Here is a 22,005-nt window from a genome sequence, read left to right on the forward strand (position 1 = left end):
TCTATTGATGCTGCCAGACCTACTGAGCTTCTCCAGCACTTTTGAGTATAAAATGCCAGTTGTTACTAAATCTTGCTTTCAATAAAAAATGATTTTAGGCATCTATTGGGCTGAAACCAGCAACTTCATTTTAAAAGATGAACAGCAGCATTTTAACAACTTAAAACAGCAATTTTAAGAAAGTTGAATGCTAACACAGCTGTACCCTGTCGGCAGAAAACAGACCTATTGTAAGATGCGCTCAATTATCTAAATAAAACCTATCAGAGACAATAGCCTTAGAGGAATATAAACCGCCCAGCTTCTGATCATTTCAGAAAATATCCAGACAACCTACATGATAAACTAGATATGGACCAAGCAATTACCTGCATTCACCTGAGGTGAAAGACTCTGGCTGAAAAAGGAACACTTTAATCTAACCATGTGCACACCATGAACCTGAAATTTATCTATCTATCTAGCTATCTATATATATCTCTCTCTCATTGGCTGTCTCTGTCTCTGTCTCTATCTGTCTCCTTCTCTCTCTCTATCTGCCTTTTTCTCTTTCTCTCTCTATCTATCTCTTTCGCTCTCTCGCTCTCGCTCTCTGTCTGTATCTCTCTCGCTCTATGTCTGTCTCTTTCGCCCTCTCTCGCTCTCTATCTGTCTCTTTCTTTCTCTTGCTCTCTGTCTGTCTCTTTCTCTCTCTCTGTCTCTATCTGTCTCTTTCTCTCTCTCTCTCTCTCGCTGTCTGTCTGTAACTTTCTCGCTCGCTCACTATCTGTCTGTATCTCTCTCTCTCTCTCTCTCTCTCTCTATGCCAGAAGCTATGTTTTAAAAAGCAATCCAGTAGCTGTTGGTTCAGGAACATAAATTGCTTTTACATCATTTCACATAAGGACTGGTAGAAACAGTCTACAAGATCCAGATACCACTAACTTTTACTGGATTTGAAATGACCAAATCAACCCTTCCAACTCATGACTTACTTCCGCTGCAATGGAGTCTATCTGAGCCTGAGAGTGAGCGTTTTTTTAATTTGTTTGGATAAGTACAATAAATATCAAGACCCTAATGCAAATCTCACATAACAATAGCATCAGAAAGCGCCTGGGAACAGTGGATTAGTTAAAGCTCAACCTCACAGACCACAAACCTTGTTCATCAAGTACTCGAATACTATATTGAGTTCTCAAATTAACCTTCAGGAATTACTGCAAATCATTAATTAGAAACAATATGGTATCAAGAAAGCAAAAGAACCACTAAAATCACAACAACAACTGCTTACATTTATGTGGCATATTTACCATATTACAATATCCCATTGCGCTTCACCGGAGGTTTATCAGACAATATTCAGCACTAAGCCACAGAACTATATATTAGGGAAGGTAGTCAAAAGCTTGATCAGAGAGTTAGATGTTTAGCAACGTTTGAAGGGAAGAAGGAGAGATAAAAGTTCAGAGAAGCTGAGAGAGGAATGATGGACTATTGTATCTTGGCAGCTGAAGACAGAGCCACCAATTGTGGAGAGAATGAAAAGGTGCCAATGTACAATAGGGAAACTTGTGAAATTCAGAGCTCTCAAAAGTTATCTGTGACTGTATAGAAATGGAAGACTTTGGGATTTGAACAGAAAGTTGAGAATTTTTTGTTTGAAGTATTTGTTGAACTGAGAACCAACACAGGTCAGTGAATTTAGCAGTGATGAATTAAAAGGACTTAGTGTAAGTCAACATACAGGCAGCAGTAAATTGGATAAAATGAAGTTCACAGTTTGTGGAGGCTGGTAGGTCAGCAAAAAGGCATTCGAGTAGCTGAGATTAGAGTTACCAGACGATTAGATAAGGGTTTCAGTATCAATGAGTCGAGGCAAGAGTGGGGAAGGGCAATATAATGTCTTTGTAATGGAAAGAACATAGAGTTGAGAGCTAAGGCTAGTGTCATATTGGATTAAAGTCTGCTTTATCCTCTGACATTGAATGGAGATGGAAATAGATGGCTGTGGAATAGAGTTTGTGATGGGGGCTGAAGACAATGGATCAAAAGAGGAGAAAGCAGAGTTCATGTTTTGGGTCCAGTAACCCTTCTTTTAAATACTGGGTGGCAAACAAGACAAGCTGAACAAATTAGTTGATCCCAAATTATGTGTGAATAAGCAAACAACCTGTGCTGAAGAGAAAATGCTTGTAATCCAGCTATAAACATAATAGAATAAATGAATGTGGACGATGCTGTTATTTCCAACACTGTGCCAAGGTAAATATCTCTTCTGAGTAAATAATTCCAACTGATCTGTAAAATGCATTAACAAATAAGCATGAAGGGATTACCCCAATAATGAGGTTTTTCCTTAATTAGAATTACCACTGAATGACTGGCATGTGGAATTATGGTTCTCGTAGAAATGCGCCTTTTGTAAATGCATATTGTGTGATGCTTCAAAAAAATCATTCTGTTGTAATAGAAACCATCAGGCGATGGTGGCAGTGACTGAGGTGTAAACAGAAGTACACAGGATGATCTTAACACTGAAGTTCAGAACATACAATAAACAATAGTACCAGATGAAGATTTCATATTTAGTTTGATATGTCTTATCCACCATTTTAAGAGTTTTTTTTTAAAATGCTAAATGTTTTCAACATTATAATGCTCTGAAGAAAGTTTTATGCATGTGAAGTACTCATTAAGCATTATTTGCAAGGGTAATTGTTTAATAACTTAAATTGGATACTCCCCCAGGTGGGGGACTCCAAAACTAGACAGCATAGGCTTAAGGTGAGAAAGGAAAGACATAAAAAGGGAGGGACCGAAGGAGCAATATTTTCACACAGAGGGTGGAGGGTGTATGAAATGAGTTGCCAGAGGAAGTGGTAGAGGCTGGTACAATTACATTTAAAAGATATCTGGATGGATTTATGAAAAGGAATGGTGTCAAGGGATATGGGCCAAATGTTGGCAAATGGGACTAGATTTCTATAGGGTATCTGGTCGGTATGAATGAGTTGAAGGGTTCATTTCCATGCTGTATATCTCTACGACTCTATGAAAGCAGCAATTTTCTGTATGCATTCTGCTGCAGCATGTATCTAGCATGACACTATATTAAGTACAACTGCATTGAATTAGAAAGTGCTGCAACAAAGCTTTTTTATTGCAGTTGAAGGTGCATGGACATCTTCCATGTTACGGGGAGGAGGGTTGGGGAGAAAAGGTCAGTTTAGGGACATCCAAATACCAATCCACAGGCTTTTTCTATTCATAGAGTCATAGAGATGAACAGCACGGAAACAGACCCTTCAGTCCAACCCGTCCATGCCAACCAGATATTCCAACCCAATCTAGTCCCACCTGCCAGCACCCAGCCCATATCCCTCCAAACCCTTCCTATTCATATTCCCATCCAAATGCCTCTTAAATGTTGCAATTGTAAGAGCCTCCACAACTTCCTCTGGCAGCTCATTCCATACGTGTACCACTTTCTGCGTGAAGGTCTCTTTTATATCTTTTCTCTCTTACCCTAAACCTATCCCCTCTAGTTCTGAACACCCCCCACCACCCTAGAGAAAAAAAAAACTTTGTCCACTTATCCTATCTATGCCCCTCATGATTTTATAAACCTCTACAAGGTCATCCCTCAGTTTCCGACGCTCCAGGGAAAACAGCCCCAGCTTGTTCAGCCTCTCCCTATAGCTCAACTCCTCCAACCCTGGCAATATCCTTGCAAATCTTTTCTGAACCCTTTCAGGTTTCACAACATCTTTCCAATAGGTAGGAGACCAGAATTGCACACAATATTCCAACAGTGGACTAACCAATGTCCTGTATAGCCGCAACATCACCTCCCAACTCCTGTACTCAATACTCTGACCAATAAAGGAAAGCATACCAAACGCCGCCTTCACTATCCTATCTACCTGCGACTCCACTTTCAAGGAGCTATGAACCTGCACTCCAAGGTCTCTTTATTCAGCAACACTCCCTAGGACCTTACCATTAAGTGTATAAATCCTGCTAAGATTTGCTTTCTCAAAATGCAGCACCTCGCATTTATCTAAATTAAACTCCATCTGCCATTTCTCAGCCCATTGACCCATCTGATCAAGATCCCATTGTGATCTGGAGGTAATTTTCTTCACTGTCCACTACACCTCCAATTTTGGTGTCATCTGCAAACTTACTAACTATATCTCTTATGCTCATATCCAAATCATTTATATAAATGATGAAAAGTAGTGGACCCACCACCGATCCTTGTTGCACTCCACTGGTCACAGGCCTCCAGTATGAAAACAAACCCTCCACCATTACCCTCTGTCTTCTAACTTTGAGCCAGTTCTGTATCCAAATGGCTAGTTCTCCCTGTATTCCATGAGATCTAACCTTGCTAACCAGTCTCCCATGAGGAACCTTGTTGAACTCCTTACTGAAGTCCATATAGATCAGATCTACTGCTCTTCCCTCATCAATCCTCTTAGTTACTTCTTCAAAAAACTCAAGTTTGTGAGACATGATTTCCCACGCACAAAGCCATGTTGGCTATCCCTAATCAGTCCCTGCCTTTCCAAATACATGTCTATCCTGTCCCTCAGGATTCCCTCCAACAACTTGCCCAGCACCGATGTCAGGCTCACTGGTCTGTAGTTCCCTGGCTTATCCTTACCACCCTTCTTAAACAGTGGCACCACGTTAGCCAACCTCCAGTCTTCCGGCACCTCACCTATGATTATCAATGACACAAATATCTTAGCAAGAGGCCCAGCAATCACTTCTCTAGCTTCCCACAGAGTTCTAGGCTACACCTGATCAGGTCCTGGGATTTATCCACCTTTATGTGTTTCAAGACAACCAATATGGACATTTTTCAAGATGTAGTTTAGTATCTTCCCCCATTTTCTGCGGCTCCACACAAAGGCCGCCTTGCTGATCTTTGAGGGGCCCTTATTCTCTAGGAGAAAGTGAGGACTGCAGATGTTGGAGATCAGAGCTGAAAATGTGTTGCTGGAAAAGTGCAGCAGGTGGTGCTGAGTTCAAGGGATGGGACTGAGACAAGGTGGGGGGACGGGAAATGAGGAAACTGGAGAAATCTGAGTTCATCCCTTGTGGTTGGAGGGTTCCTAGGCGGAAGATGAGGTGCTCTTCCTCCAGCCGTTATGTTGCTATGGTCTGGTGATGGAGGAGTCCAAGGACCTGCATGTCCTTGGTGGAGTGGGAGGGGGAGTTGAAGTGTTGAGCCATGGGGTGGTTGGGTTGGTTGGTCCGGGTGTCCCAGAGGTGTTCTCTGAAACGTTCCACAAGTAGGCGGCCTGTCTCCCCAATATAGAGGAGGCCACATCGGGTGCAGTGGATGCATTAAATGAGCCCAATATAGAGGAGGCCACATCGGGTGTCCCCAATATAGAGGAGGCCACATCGGTCACTTTCCTAACCTGCAATCTTCTTCCTGACCCCTCCACCCCCACCCCCACTCCGGCCTATCACCCTCACCTTAACCTCCTTCCACCTATCGCATTTCCAACGCCCCTCCTCCCTACCTTTTATCTTAGCCTGCTTGGCACACTCTCCTCATTCCTGAAGAAGGGCTCATGCCCGAAACGTCAATTCTCCTGCTCCTTGGATGCGGGCCCCTATTCTCTCCCTAGTTACCCTTTTGTCCTTAATGTATTTGTGAAAACCCTTTGGATTCTCCTTAATTCTATTTTCAAAACTATGTCATATCCCCTTTTTGCCCTCCTGATTTCCCTCTTAAGTATACTCCTACTGCCTTTATACTCTTCTAAGGATTCACTCGACCTATCCTGCAACAGTTACAATTTGAAAATTTTGAACACGGATGTGACTCAAGGCATTTATTTTTATGCATATAAATGATACAATTAGTGACGCTATGACATTATTTCATGGCATCATTATATCTATTGCAGATCCTACAGAACTAGGTGAGCAGAATGTACTAACTTGAACAGCAACAGTGCTAAATAGACAGAAAGCAGCTTATCAGGTTAGAGCAAACCCTGATTTGGATGACTAAGTCCTGAGGGTCTGTGCTAAAGTTTGGAGATGTATAACGATAAAAGATTGATATTCCCAGCCCAGATCTTTTGGGAAAAGAGTTTCAAAGGGGTTATAATATCATGACATTGACCTGGTGTTCATTAATATAATAGCAAAATACCCTTAGGCTAGAAGGTTTAGGCATCGGTCTTACAAATTTGAGCGTGCACTGGGGACAGAAAAATAATGCAGTCTTTGTGATTTTTCTGAGAAACTACCATTGTAAGCAGTGAGAAGAGTGTTGGATGTGATAAGGTGATATGACAAACGTAATGCTTAGCATTCGATCTCACTTTCCAGGGAGCCCATCCAGATCAATTGATTATTCACCACACGGTTGTTTGTGAGATCCTGTCATGTGCAAATTGCCTGCTGTGCCTGACTATACTTCAAAAGAGATTTTTTTGGCTTTGAAGTGCTTTGAGACATCCTGAGGATTTGAAAGCCACTACAGTACACCAATGTAAATTCTTTCTCATATCACAACATTATTTATTCAGATCACCAGCCATAGTATGATCTCAGTTAAGGTTCAGCTAACCCTTCCAATGAAATGATTGCATAAACACTTGCTTACTTTCCAATGACTGCTACAAATAGGGACAGATTTTAGTAAATAGAGAATATTATGTAATATTATTCAATATTGTTTAGGAAGCGGTGATTACACTAGCTGTAAGGAGCTGAATTCAAAGGTGATTTAAAAACCCACTTCAACATTTTGATGACAGTTCACATTGTCATATCAAGTCCTCTATCGTCTGACAGTATTGTAAATCAACCCTGACTATCCACTCAAGTAAAATATTTTATAGACATAGATGAAGATGGCTGTGTACAGTTAGATCATAAATTCAATCTGACCTGAAGTTACACTGAATAAAAGTATTAATCTATTCTTTGATATAGAAACAGCTTTTGAGAAGGCTTCTCCTGTACTACAGATACAGTCAGATGCCTGCACTGGCCTACATCTTATTCATTATTACGAACCGTTTTTGTCAAATTATATAAGGATATAAATCACAGAATCTCTGCAGTGTGAGAGCAGGCCATTCAGCCCACTGAATCCATTCCAACCCTCTAAAGAGCATTCCATTCAGACTTATACCTGTAACCCTACATTTCCCAAGGCTAATCCACCTGGCCTGCACATCCATGGACACTATGGACAATGCAATAAGGTCAATCCACCTAACCTGCACATCTTTGGACTGTGCAGGGAAATTGGAGGACCCAGAGGAAACCCATGCAGATCAGGGGAGAATGTCTGTGTGGAGCTTGCACAGTCGCCCAAGGCTGTTATTAAACCTGGATCTCAGGCACTGTGTGGCAGCAGCACTAGCCACTGAGCCACCATGCTGTAAAGATGTTGGGTACAGTTCAGACACTGTTCACCAGATAATTACTGAATGTCTGAGTTATCTTGAACAGGGTGGTACTGTATCCACTGAAGCTGAGATGAATACAAGGTGACTTCATTGAAACTTATAGGACTGAATCATAAGAGAAATCAGCTAGGTGATATTTTTAGCATGTTTCACAGAGGGTTTCTCTCTACAAGCTCTAACACAAGTTTTCTCACAGTATCTCCACAAATGTATCAAAAACCTATGCTCGTCTTCCCATATCTTCCCACTTGCCATTGGTAGAAATACTCACCACTGCTAGGACATCCCAGGATCCCTGAGGCCGGTGCCATACTTCAAAGGCAGTCATGCATCAGCCAAACCCTCGCAGTTCAGAGCTGCCTACTGTCTGTTGGTTCGTTTGCCTGGACATGAGAGAGATGAGGGGAAACTGACACTCTGCTTTGTGGACAGGAACCGGGAGCTCCTGGTGGAAGGTATGGTGCAGAAAACAACTATCCCCTTCCCTCATGACTGGCAGAGGAAGTAAAAATGCCAGGCCCTGCCAGCCCATTCAGAGGGTGCCACCATGGTCAGTGCAGTCTCCACGGTCTGGAAGAATGGCCAGAAATTCTGCAATAAGGTCAAAGACTTATCCAGGTGCATAAGTGGTGGTGGACAGGTCATCTCTCTGGGACAGCGCACACCTCCAGCAAAGGCTCAAGATCCTCCTCTCTCACTGCTGCATTCAGCATCTTCCCTCACCTGTTCTTATCACCTCAATTACTCTGTCCTACTCACTCTATGTCGCATCTGGCTAGCAAGACCATCAACCACTTTGTGATGATGCTTAAACCTTCATGCCCAATAAGATTTTTTTTTAAAAATGTGTATGGAATGAAGGAACAGGCTGATGAATTGAAAAGGTATTTGCATCACCTTCACCAAGGATACAAATAACATCCACTTACCTCTAGAACACAGGAGAGATGAGAAACTATTCGATCTTAGCAGTAACATACCAGGTATCTGGACCCAATATAGAAATGACTGTAGCAAGGCAACAAGGGAAAGAGAATACACCTATAGATTTAATAAATTCAGAGAATCATTGACTTTGGTGCTGCTAACAAACAGGTCTGAAAGAGGCATTACACAAATTTGACATAATATCTGAACATCAGGTCTAGTCTCATAGTTCAGTTAAAAATCAATTACCATGCTGAATAAGAAAACCTTATGCTTGGAGATTATGTGAGAAAATAATGGAAAGATATTTAAAACTCACGGCTGTTAATCTGCTCCAATTGTAAGAGCAGTCTGACCCACACCTCCCTAATTTCCTCATTACAAGTGCTGAAAGCTTGGAATCCAAACTGAACTGTACAGGATTATTATTCAGGGTTTCCATAATCGCACATAATTGAAATTAAGTTTGGCATGGAATTACAAAGACCATCTAAACTGTTGCAAAGATTGCTCCATGATTTCGACTAATCAGTTAACACATTAAGGAGATCTACATGATATTATGATTCTGAAAGGCAAAATTGAAGAAAGATTGCATACTGATGTGTGGATACTTACAACTGCAAACCTCGATTGTAAATGGCATAATCTCCACCTTGGAAATTTCATAAAGTAATTCAGTGAGCTATTCCATTTTAAAAAAAGGCTGGTGTGTAATGAAATTGTAACCATAGCAACAAATACTCTGGACTTAGCAGCAATATTTAGTAAAACCTTATGAATCCAATTCAAATCTGTTGGGTGGTTGTTTAAGTGCAACATGAGCCTTTGCTATGCCGATTAGATTTAATACAGACATTCACAACAGCCATGTTAAAATTTAAATTGAAATGTACAGTGAAATGTTTGCGAGTTATCTTATGAAAACAATGCCATTAGTTTGTTTGATATTGTGGCACTGCTGAAGAATATTGAACCCTCTGTCCAGCAAAAGTCTCTAATAGCATTAACAAACAAACATTGGATGAAGGCAACATTTAGTGATGTGATCAAAACTTTAATGATGTAGATTCTGCATCTTTTTTTGGATTGATGAGATGTGAAAATCACTGGCTAGGCCAACATTTATGCTCCATCCATTAATGCATTTGAGAAGGTGGTGGTGAGCATCCTTCCTGAACAGCTGTAGAACGATGGGTGTACGGACATATGCAGTGCTGTTAGGAAGGGATTGGGAACATTTTAACTCAGCAACAGTTAAGAAACAATGATATAGTTCTGAGGCAGGAAGATGTGAGGCTTGGAGGGGAACTTGAGTGTGGTAGGGTTCCAATACATCATTCTAATTGGTACATGTCAGAGGAGCCTTTGGTGAGTTACTGAAGTGCATCCGCAGGTGGTATATACTGCTGCCGTTGTATGTCAATGGCAAAGGGAATGAATGTTTACTGTGGTAAATGTGGTGCCAATCAGCAGCCTGCTTCATCCTGAATTGTGCCAAGCTTGAGTGTTCTTGGACTGCACTTTTCCAGGCAAAATGAAAGTTTTTTTTTCCATCACTCCTGACTTGTGCCTTATCGATGATAAACAGGTTGTAGGGTGACAGGTCACTCATTGCAGAATTTCTAGCCTTTGATCTACACTATTTGTATGGCTGGTCCTTGTTGTGATATGTCTCAAAGTGTGGTTGAGGATACATGCCCATGATATGGTTATGCCATAGCATATGTCCTGAGGGTATAAAGATCTCATACTCCATCCTACTTTGGAGTACTTGAAGTGTGATACTCTCATGAAAGTATAGAATCCCTACAGTGTGAGATCAAGCCATTTGGCCTATTGAGTCCACACCGACCCTACAAAGAGTATCCCACCCGCTACCCTAACCCTGTAACCCTGCATTTCCAATGGCTAATCCAAACAGCCTGCACATTCCTGGACACTGTGGGTAATTTAGCATGGCCAATTCACCTAAGCTGTGCCATGTTTGGACTGTGGGAAGAAACTGGAACACCCAGAAGAAAACAATGCAGACACGGGGACAATGTGGACCCAGAGGTTCGTTGAAGCCCAATCCATTTATTTCAACATTGATTGCATAGCAATTGCTCTATTATTCGGTATCGCAAGATTTCATTAATAACTTTTTTGGTAATCCAAATTCACTGTGGAAATTGATCACAAACCACTGGAAAGGATCTGGCACAAACCACTGACAAGCACACTACACAGACCAAAATGACCTCTGGTTGGAATACAGGGAGCTGGCTTCAGCATCCGTGCCTCACCTCAACATGCCAAATGAGCTTGGTATATTGAGAGGCACGTCTTCAAGGTAGAGTAAGTACATGTGCCTGAACCTCTCTGTTTGGACATAACTAAATAAGTAAATTAGAGCAGATGAGAGAGCTAATCAGGGATTAATGGTGGCATTGTTAAGTTTGTGAAGCTGAGTAAAGCTATCAACCACAACAATAGGGAAAGCCTCGATACCCACATTAGTTTCCACCAGTTCTTTGGTCCAAAATTAACAATGATCTATTTACTGTAAATAGACACCGCTTCACTTTGACCATGATTTTTCTCCAAAGTTCCCAGTGTCACATAAGAAAAGAACACTTGAGCATATCCATGGCAAAGCCATATTGTTTGTTCAATGCACCTGAAGAAATAATTTCTGATAATGAACCACAGTGTACAGGAAGACATTTTAGGCACAAGTGCACCTCATGAGGTATAAACCCTGTGACATCCCCATTCCCTTAACCACAGATCAAATGGTCTCACCAAGTGAATAGTTTGTATCGTTAAGTCATTCATCCTGAAGTTAAGGGCAACGAAACACTATTTTCATATCAATATCCAACAGTTCAGCGCAACAGCTCTGGATATGGGATGATGCCACCCTCCAAGATCATGCCAAGTGAGAATGATCTTGTCAAGCCACCACGCATCTAAATTCTCCAACATTCAACAAACAAAGGAGGATGAAGATGGTACGTGCCCAGCTTTCAGGTGGGGAACTATCTCAGCTACAAGTAGGATTAAATGTCAGAGTCACACACTCCACACTGGTAACATGGTGACTCACAGAGGTATCCAATGCCTGCAGTGAGCCCAGGTCTTATGAAGTCACAACACATTACAGATCAACTTTGAGGAGGAACAGAATCCAAGGAATTGTACAATACTCCAGTTGTGCACAATAAGATTGAAAGAATACCCCCATAACATTGACAGGGTCAATGATCGGCTCAATGCTTGCAGATCTGTAGACCGTGAACAGCCAAAGGTAGAATCCACACTTCCAGAAGGTTCCAATAAACAAAGATCTGACACAGTTGCCAAACAGCTGAGATGATAATACGGACCTTTAGATGTCCATACTTACAGATTTCCCAAACTGCATCTGTGTGTAAAAAAAGTGTGCTATCATCCAATGTTAATAGGTTTTTAGCTATAGCATATTAGAGGTACCCTTGGGTGAAAAAAAAGGATGGTTATGCTATCAGCTTTGATGTGATGTTCTTTTAAGAGTTGAACAAGAGAATAAATCAGGAAGCTGGATGATGTTACATGATAATAGGCTCTCTGTTTTGAAGCATTAGAAGTACAGGCTATGTCTGCAGACTGTGTACCACATACTGTATATCAGTTTAACTATAAGTAAACCCACCAGAGATCTTCAAATAAATAATATTCACATGCCTCCTTTGTGTTAATATTGATGTCACATGAATTCTATTTGTCTCCACTCTTACTGATACCAGAGTCATTTTATCAGTTACATCATGACTGAAATGAATCTCAATATAACATGTCTTGTATGTTGTCTGTATTAGAAATTACAGATTGAAAAGTGAAATCAACACAGACACTATCTTGCTTAAGAATCTATTGTGAGTCAGCTATGTCAGGAAATCATGTATAATGCCTGATAAACAACATCATTATAAGCCTGTCCCACCATTTTCCTAAGTCAGAAGTGCTTTTCAATGCAATCTAACTTAATTTAACTGTCTTGGTTACATTAAACTTAAAACTTTTCTGCTCAAAGACCTAACCGTCTCATTTTAAAGTATTTTAAAGACTTTGGTTCAACAAGATGTTCAGGACAGTTTGGTTTCCACCATCCTTTGCATGAAGAAGTGTTTTCAGATATTACACCAGAACAGACTGCCTCGAAAGCACAATATCCTTCACTTGGGGCATGCTGGATAGAGTCACAGAATCATAGAAGTGTACAACATGGAAACAGAGCCTTTGGTCCAATTCTTACATGCCTATCAGATATACGAAATAATTCTAGTCCAGTTTGCCAGCATTCGGTCCTTATCCCTCTAAACCCTTCCTATTCGTATACCCATCCAGGTGCCTTTTAAATGTTGTAATTGTACTAGCCTCCACCACGTCCTCTGGTAGCTCATTCCATACAGGCACCACCCTCTGTGTGGAAATCAACTCGGTAAAAACAATGACTGCAGATGCTGGAAACCAGCTTCTGGATTAGTGGTGCTGGAAAAGCACAGCAGTTCAGGCAGCATCCGAGGAACAGTAAAATCGACGTTTCGGGCAAAAGCCCTTAATCAGGAATACAGGTAGAGTGGCTGAAGGGTGGAGAGATAAAAGGGGGTTGCCTCTTTTAAATCTTTCCCCTCTCACTTTAAACCTATGCCCTCTAGTTTTGGATTCCTCTACCTTGGTGAAAAGACCTTAGCTATTCACCCAATCCATGCCCCTTATGATTTTATAAACCTCAATAAGGTCACCCTCCCAGCCTCTGATGCTGAAGGGAAATTAGCCCCAGTCTGTTCAGCCTCTCCCTATACCTCAAACCTTTCAACCCTGGTAACAACCTTTTAAATCTTTTCTGAACCCTTTCAAGTTTCACAACATCTTTCCCAAAACAGGGAGACTGGAATTGAATGCAATGTTCCAAAAGTGGCCTAACCAATGTACTGTACAGCCGCAACATTGTAGGCAATAGAAGAATATCTAGTTAAAACCTCATTGGCCTGATGTTAATGCCCAATAATAGTGGAAAAAAAGTCAAAATCAATGTCTCTAACAATTTTGTTTATGTTCAATATCACCTTACGTTTCCAACTGTAACATAAATTACCTTTCCTTTTTCAAATGATGCACAATGTCAATATTTGAGGTGTAATTGTGGTCAAGCCATCTAACTAACTAACTAACATACACATACATCTGACTGGCCTCTCAATGTGTCAGCCACCCGACTGGTGCAGTTAGCCCATTCTACTCATCAGCAGCATCTGCACTCTCGTTCAATCGATGGCTGATTATCAATTTCTCATTGGGAATGATTAAAGCACGGTTCAAATTGCAACAACAAATCAATTTAAGTCATGCCAAGAGCATGGAGATGTCTCTTTACAATCCCATTGTATCCAATTACTGAACTGCTGTATATGGGATTCGACTGTTATTTTCAGATGTATGCTGCTGTTAACATTTTCATTGCACATTGAGATATGTTAGAAAATAAAACATTTGCCCCCTACTGCTCACATTGAAAGCAGCAGAGTTGATTGCGGTATTCCTAAATCCCATTTTAGCTCGGCTATTTACGCCCAAGAATGGGGAAGTGTAGAATTTATTTTTCTGCTTTCTGGTAATGAGCTGTACTGCCACTTTGAATTCCGTCACTGTCTTTTGCAGGAAAAAAGAAGTGGAGAAGAATAAAAGACTGGAAAAGTGGTGTTATTCATAAGAATTAGATTCAGACCAGTAATTTATTTTAATAGAATGTCAGCTTGTCCCTTGAAGAATTAGTTTCAAATCTCAAGCCATGTCACCTTTCAGAAATCTCAAAACAAAAGCATATCGCTCTTCTCCGTGGGTAGGAAGCGTAATCAGGAAAGGAGACAGAATAATGCAAGGCTTATTTTCATTTGTTACTATTATTGAGTAAATCATTTTACAACCATTTCCCATAAGTTGTAGATCTTTAGTAGTACATTGGACATCCAATTACATGGAAGTTATGGCCAAGTGCTGTTTCTGCTGGACTGTTAATCCTGAAGCCTAAGGGGGTGTTCTGGGGACCTGGGTTTGAATCCCACCACAGCAGATGGTGCAGTTTGAATCCAACAAAAGTCTAGAGTTAAGAGCCTGCTGATGACCATGAATCCAATGTCAATTGTCAGCAAAACTCATCCGGTTCACTGAATGCTGGCCTCGCCAACGATGACCTCATCCCATGAGTGAATGAAAGAAAACTGACAGCTTCTGCTTCCACCAAAACAGAGTAGTGGATTACTCACCTTGTTGCCTTTTCTGTTGATGTCAAGGCAACAACAGATGCCATAAACTCAATACTTGTGCCTCTTGATCCTCCAAACACAAATTCGCACCACAATTTGTTGGAAAAATAATTAGAATATACCCCAGCATGTGAAACAATGGACCAGGAGTGACACATCCGCCAGCTGGTATGAATTCAAAATGCCCTCTTTTTGCTTTAAATGTTTAACCATGTAAGAAATGTGGTAGCCAAATTGTTCATACTAAGGTATAAAAGCAATATGACAATGGATAGTCTGTTTCAGTGGCATACAAAAAAAAGCAGTTTATGGTCACTTTCAGAACCATAGGACATCCCAAAACACTACAGGCAACAACACACTTTAGAAGTATGATCACCATTACAATATAGGAAAAGTGGCAACCAATTTGCACACAGCAAGTTGCCAAAAATGTATTAATCGCCAAGTAATCTGATTGTTTGGTGCTGATTGAGGTATAGCTATTTGCCAAAGTAATGAGAATAACATTTCCATTCTTCTTCAAGACAATGTCATGGGATTTTTCATATCCACCTGAACAACAGACAAGGTCCCAGTTTAACATGTATTCAAAAGGTGCTGGAGTGTCAATCTTTATTTTTGTGCTCAAGTCCTGAAGCCAAAATGCTACCAACTGATCTACAGCTGACACAAAATGTTGGTTCAGGAATAGGTATTATTCAAGACAATGAGGAGAATTCCCTTCTTCCTCTTCAAAATACTGCCGTGGGATTTTTATATCTGTTTGAAATAATGGACAGGGTGGCACAGTGGCTCTGTGGTTCGCATTGCTGCCTCCCAACACCAGGAATCTGGAGTCAATTCCAGCCTTGGGTAATTGTGTGCACATTCTTTCTGTTTCTGTGTGGATTTCTTTTGGGTGCTCCAGTTTCATCTCACAGTCTAAAGATGTGCAGGAGAAAATTATTGCAGATGCTGGAATCTGTACGGAAACCAACAATAAGAGCAAACTAACATTTCCTGTCTGGATGACTAGAGCTCTGATGAAGAATCATCTAGACTCTAAATGTTAGCTCGTTCTCTCTCCATGGATGCTGTCCAACTCACTGTGATCTCCAGCATTTGTTGCTTTCAGTTCCAAAATGTGCAGATTAGGTTGATGAGCCATTGTAATGGGGAGGGGGGGGGGGGGCGGGCGACGATTTGGGTGAGAGAGTCTTCAGGGTGTCAGTGCAGACTCGAGGGGACAAATGGCCTCAATCTGTGCTGTAATTGTTTCAGTCCCAGATACAGAATGATACTAACCATTTGAAAAACATAATATGGCTTTATATCTATGATTTACACTTCCAAATAACTCTAATGAGGATTAATTCACGATTTGATTAGTCAATATGTCTATCAGTGCACTCCATCACATGACATGAGATGACATAAGAACCATCATTTCAAACTCTGCATTATTTTTGAAATTCAAAATGTATCTGGCCTCCTGCTTCAACAATCTCCAGTACCAGATTATAAAGAAAAATTAGGTTGAGTGTGTCATATAATTTAGGTACTTAAGGTTCTTTAGTGGAGCTGCAAATCTAGAGGCAAAGACAACTTTCAAAATTTTACATGCATGTTCTCAGCAGTTTCAGAGCACTTCTATTTGACTATCATCCATTTAAAAGAAAACCAAACAGTTATATTCAGTCTTCTGTTTCTGTCTGTTGTAGGTTGGTCCTTTGAGTTTCATTTACAACTTTTTTATAAACATATATTCCAGTGGTGCTTCAAATGCCAGCTTGAATAGACTCTGAGACTACTGCAGATCAAATGAATGAAAGAACATCATGGTGAAGTTTGCCAAAAACTGACCTTTCAGATTGAGAAACAGATAGATCTGGGTTTAATGCTCCAAAGACACACTTTCCTTGTGATTCTCCAATCAACAATCATTCTCTCTCACCTTTGATGGCTTCATTTTATCCAATCTTCAATTTACATTCCTGCCTCACTTCTGCAATATCTCCATTTTTAATTACTTTTGCCTTACTTATTAGGCTAAATGCTTTTAGTTTCATCTCAGAAACTTGTTACATTGCAAAAGTCTAAGGCTGTAAGACACCTAGTTATTGTTCAATCATTTGAAGAGATTATTCTGACACTGTTCAATAAAATCTTTCCATTTGAAGAATTTTCCTCACTTCCAGTCTCGACATACCACCTGTTAGAAACATTCTTATTTCTTTCTGATTTATTATGAATACTACTCAGAACACCTGAATGCTTTTTTCTCATTCCACAAGTCCCCAACATGGACTCTTCACTGGAAGAATACCAATCCAGAAGAATAGATTGCTTCGTAGTCAAAAGAATTGGAATGGAACCAAACACTGTCGAATTATGCATGAATGGATGGGACAGAAAAGATGGTTATTGAAAAAGCAGTACAATAAAGTGTTGGGTGAAGGTACCTGCCTGAGGAGCTTCTGCAGCAATGTTTTGGGGTTATGGTGGTTAAACATACTATATCCACAGCTACCTTCCCTGTGCATTTGGAACCAAAGAGCAGAACCTTAAGTGTGTGTCATCAAAATCATTATTGATTTTTTTTTCACTTTACGGAATTATGAATGAACTCCTTCCATTGTTGTGCTCATCTTTAGGAGAAGATGATCTGATGATAATTTGTTGAATTAATTCATCTTATTTTTTGTGGCTTGGATGAATCTGGACAGTCCTCCAGATGCTTTAAGATAGTCTCCTAAACATCCACTGGAACAATTTGGTGAGGGAGAATTAATTCAGTTCACAGATCCTCAGTCCAAAAACAAGAATATTGTCAAGCCCTATTATTCTTTGTTCTGTCCATTGCACTTAGCTGTTTCCTGATGCAGCCCAGAATGACTGAATTGTCAGGCCATGGGAATCTATAGTGGAGAAAATGGAAAGAAATCCACTACAATCATTCATTCAGTATTCTTGGATGAAGAAACTTGCAACACCCTAAGACACAATAAAATTCAACAACGTGGAACAAATCCAACCATCCCGGAAGCTTTTTTGTTTCATCTGAGAACCTTGTTACATTGCAGGAGCCCAAGGCTGTAAGACATTTAGGTATTGCTAAAACATATGAATAGGTTATTCTCACACTTTCCCTGCACTAAAACCAAAGAGGACACTTAATAGTATTACCAAGTCTGCAAAGCTTAAAATACCAGCTTGCTCAGAAGCTGCTCAGTCAACATCTAGCCTTCAAGTTGTCATTCAAGGTCTCAGTGTAATACAAAAAAAGACTAGTTTGAATATTCCATAACTTTGGAAGGAAGAGATACGAAAAATAATGTGATTATTTTGGACCTTTAGCTCTGTGAGAATGACTTGTCTTTTTCGAGATATAAGATAAAGACCCATGGAAATAAATCAAATAACACTTGGGGATGTATGATATTCAGACAACAACAGAACATACATTCAGGATGAACAAGGGTAAATAAAGAATATACCAAATTTTTTTAACATAAACAGAGATCAATAACTGGTATCTCTGGAACAGTTGGATTGTCAGAAAAGTAATTGAGACAAGCTGAAAGTAAAAGGAGTCAACTCAAGATTCTTCAATACATAAAATGAACTAAGTTATTAAAAAGGAAAATTTATACAAGTCCATCCTTCAGTTGTCTTTCAAATCTAAAGGGTTGTCAAACACAAACATAACATTACCTAACCATAACTTGTGTCTTCCACCTTATTCTTTTTGACCTTGCTGGCCCCTTACCGCATGGTTTTGTATCCTTCACATCAGCTTCTCATCATAATACATTGCAAGCAAGAAGCTTAAGGATATAGAGATAGATAGCAACTGTTCTCAAGCTAGGACAATTCCAGGCTGATGGAAGGGGAGAGATAACACCACCACGCTGATTTTTCATTGTTTAAATACAAGACATTTGATTTTCAGATAAGATTCCCTGCTGGGAATATGGGAATACGGATTGAGTTAGTACTTCTCGCAGGCAGAATAACTGTCATCCTCTAAAAAAAAATCAATTTCAGCAACTTAAAAAAAGTTATATTAGCATAAAAGCAATTTGATTAATTGTGTGTTTATGATCACAAATGTTCACATTGATTGCTAAATGTAAAAACAACTTTAAACAATTTAACAAGCATCAACATTCTTTGAGAGTAATTTAATTTTGCAAAGAGCTCAAGGTCTTGATGCACTTGCTGAAAGGAATTCTGCAATTAACATCACAACTTGGAAGAAATGAAAAAAATCATAAAGGATCAAAGTTGAAAATGGTATTTATGTCCAGATTAATTACTTCCACTGTTATTACTGTGTAACCAGAGACCTTCAGTCTATTTTTCTCCCAGCATTCCTATTTCACAATTTCTTCTAAACAGAGGAGAATGGGTATGTTATAGAGTCAGAGATTCATACAGCACTGAAACCAGTCCTTCAGTCCAAACTCATCCATGCTGACCAGGTTTCTTAAATTGAACCATTCCCATTTGCTTACATTTGGCGCATATCCCTCTAAACCTCCCCTGTCCAAATGTATTTTGCCATGCTAAATTGCCCATTGCATCCAGGGATGTGTAGGCTAGGTGGATTAGCAATAGGGAATGCAGGGTTACAGGGATAAGGTAGAGGGGTGGGTCTGGGTGGGATGCCCTTCAGAGGGTCAGTGTGGCTGAGTGGTTGAATAGCCTGCTCCTACACTGTAGGGATTCTATGATCTACACATCCATTCCAACCACGTGATACCTTTCACAGTTTTCTATATGTTAGTTTACATAACACATACCAGAGTGAGTTGTATCCTTGTTGAAACACATGCCTGAGGTTTATTGTTTGGATGACTACAATGTCACAGTGAATCTGGGTTCTATACATTTTAATGTAATTGTGCATTACTGTGACTAACAACTGAAGACACTCCATTGACTGCATTAAAAAAGGAGAGTGACTGAAAACAAAACAAATACCTTTACACCAGAATGTCACATGTCAGGATATCATGTAGCTGTCTTAAAAGGATGGCCTGTCAGCTCTGGAATCTAAGTTACAGTGAAACACCATCCATCCCACCACCCTAACTCCCAACCCATCCTATCCAGCTTATCTACCTCCTTCACCACTTTATCCTCTTAGTTACTTAACTAACTCAAACTCATTAACTAAGACACTGTGAAGCTCTTTAAGACCATAAGACACAGGAGCAGAACTAGGCCATTTGGCCCATCAAGTCTGCTCTTCTATTCAATGAGATCATAACTAATCTGATAATCATCAACTCTATTGACCTGCCTTTTCCCCTGACCTTTAATTCCATTACTGATTAAAAACTATGTCTTTCTTAACCTTGAGTATACCTAATGACCCAGTTCTGATAGTCCTCCATGGTAAAGAATTCCACAGGTTCACTCCCTCAAAGAAGAGGGAGTCTTCCCTGTCTTAAATGTGTCTTAAATTTTGTTGTAAGATAATATCTCCTGGTCCTAGACTCTCCCACAAGGGGAAACAAAAACTTTGCATCTACCCAGTCAATTTCCTTAGGAATCTTGTAAATTGCAGTAAGGTTGCTTCTCATTCTCCTAAATTCCAATGAGCCCAGGCCAACCTACTCAAATCCTCCTCATCAGACAGTCCCTCCCCTCCAGAACAGGAATGAGCCTTGTGAATTTTCTGTGAATTACCTCCAATACTGTTATATACATGCTTTGATAAGGGATTGAAAACTATTCAATTACCTTCTGTATAATGCTTTATATTATTTCACAGCAACCTCCATAATTTTAGACACCATTTCATTTGCAATAAAGCCTTCTTAATTACCCAATGAACTTGGATGCTAGTTATTTGTATTTCATGGACTCCCAAATTCTCTTCTTTGGCTTTCAGCTTTAAAGTAATATTCAGCTCCTCTATTCTCACGGCAAAGTGCATAATCTCACATCTTCCAACATAACTGTCCAACAGCTGTTAAGTGTGTCAGTGAATGAATCAATCCACCAGAATATGATGTGTACTGCTGCAAAAAGATAAGTATGGAATGGTTTACTCCTACTATCCCACATTCTGAGGATACAGCTTGATTTAGGGTGCATTGCACATACGAGAGCTCAGGTGTCAGATACTGAGCCAGGCAGGTACAAGGTATAAAAGTAGGTGTGGGAACAGCAATCCAATGTTGATGACTGCCTTCACAAGATTTGGGTTGATGTATCCACATGCCAGGAGTCCAGAATTAGTTACAACTCACAGATAGGGGGTCTCTCACTAAAGCAGAAATGTAGGGAAATCTTTTCATTCAGAGGATTACTCGTCTGTGAGATTCTCTTCCACAGAAAGGAGTAGAGCCCGAATCACAGGATATTTTAAAGTTGAGTTGGATATTGTTGAGGAGACAGCAGATATGGTGGGTAGACAGGAAAATAGAGGCCGCAATCAGATCAGCCATGATCTTATCTAATGGTGGGACATGTATGCAGGACTGAATAGCCTCCTCCTGCTCATCTATTGGGTTGCACTTTCAGTCTGTGGTCAGGGCCACAAGCTACTCTTCATGAAGGACATTAAACTCTCACATCAAGAATACATTCTGGATATTTGTCACCCTGAGTGCTTCTTCCAGGTGCCATTGAACATGAAGCTTCAGCTGAGGGGGTGTGGTAGATGATTATCAACAGAAGGTTTTCTTGCCCATGTCTGACCTGATGCAGTGAGATTTCAAGGGGTCTGCAGTCAATGTTGAGGACTCCCAGGGCAACTCCCTCCTGACTGTACACCATTCCTGCCAGTTACACAAGAAATGCTAGGAATAATAATGGCAGAGTCTGGGACTTGGTCATACTCTCATAATCTCACCTTTCAGATAATATCAGATTGGCTAATCTGTGGGACAGCTCTCTCAATGTTGGCACAAACCCCGGATAAATTAATCAGGAGGGATTTGAAGTGTTGACAGGGCTAGGTATGTCATTGTTGTTTCTCTTACTGGGATCAACAGTAGATGATCTGTCCAGTTTCATCCCTTATTCATGACTCTGTGGTCCTTTGATACAGCTTGCCAGATTCAACCACGTTCATACATCTCTTGAGTTACACCAGCCTAGATAAGTTTGGCAACGTTTCTTTTTAATTCACTCCTGAGATGTGTGTGTCACTGGCTGGCCAGCATTTATTACCTAACCCTAGTTGCCCTTGAGGTGGTGGTTGACCCACAATGCCCTTTGGGAGGAAATTCCAGGATTTTAACACAGCCACAAAGAAGGATTGGTGATATACTTCCAAGTCAGGATGGATTTTGACATGGAGGGGATTTTGTAGGTGATAGTGCTGTTCTTGTCCTTCCAGATGGAAGTGGTCA

At 40.3% G+C, this 22,005-nt stretch overlaps 1 protein-coding gene across 3 annotated transcripts in view; it reads right to left on the minus strand.

The window, feature by feature from the left end:
• Positions 1-22,005, minus strand: part of LOC140464913 (CUB and sushi domain-containing protein 1-like) — a 2,358,623-nt gene that overhangs the window by 559,552 nt on the left and 1,777,066 nt on the right. The window lies entirely within an intron of this gene.

Source organism: Chiloscyllium punctatum, chromosome 3 (genome assembly GCF_047496795.1).
Source record: "Chiloscyllium punctatum isolate Juve2018m chromosome 3, sChiPun1.3, whole genome shotgun sequence".
NCBI classification, from domain to species: Eukaryota; Metazoa; Chordata; class Chondrichthyes; order Orectolobiformes; family Hemiscylliidae; genus Chiloscyllium; species Chiloscyllium punctatum.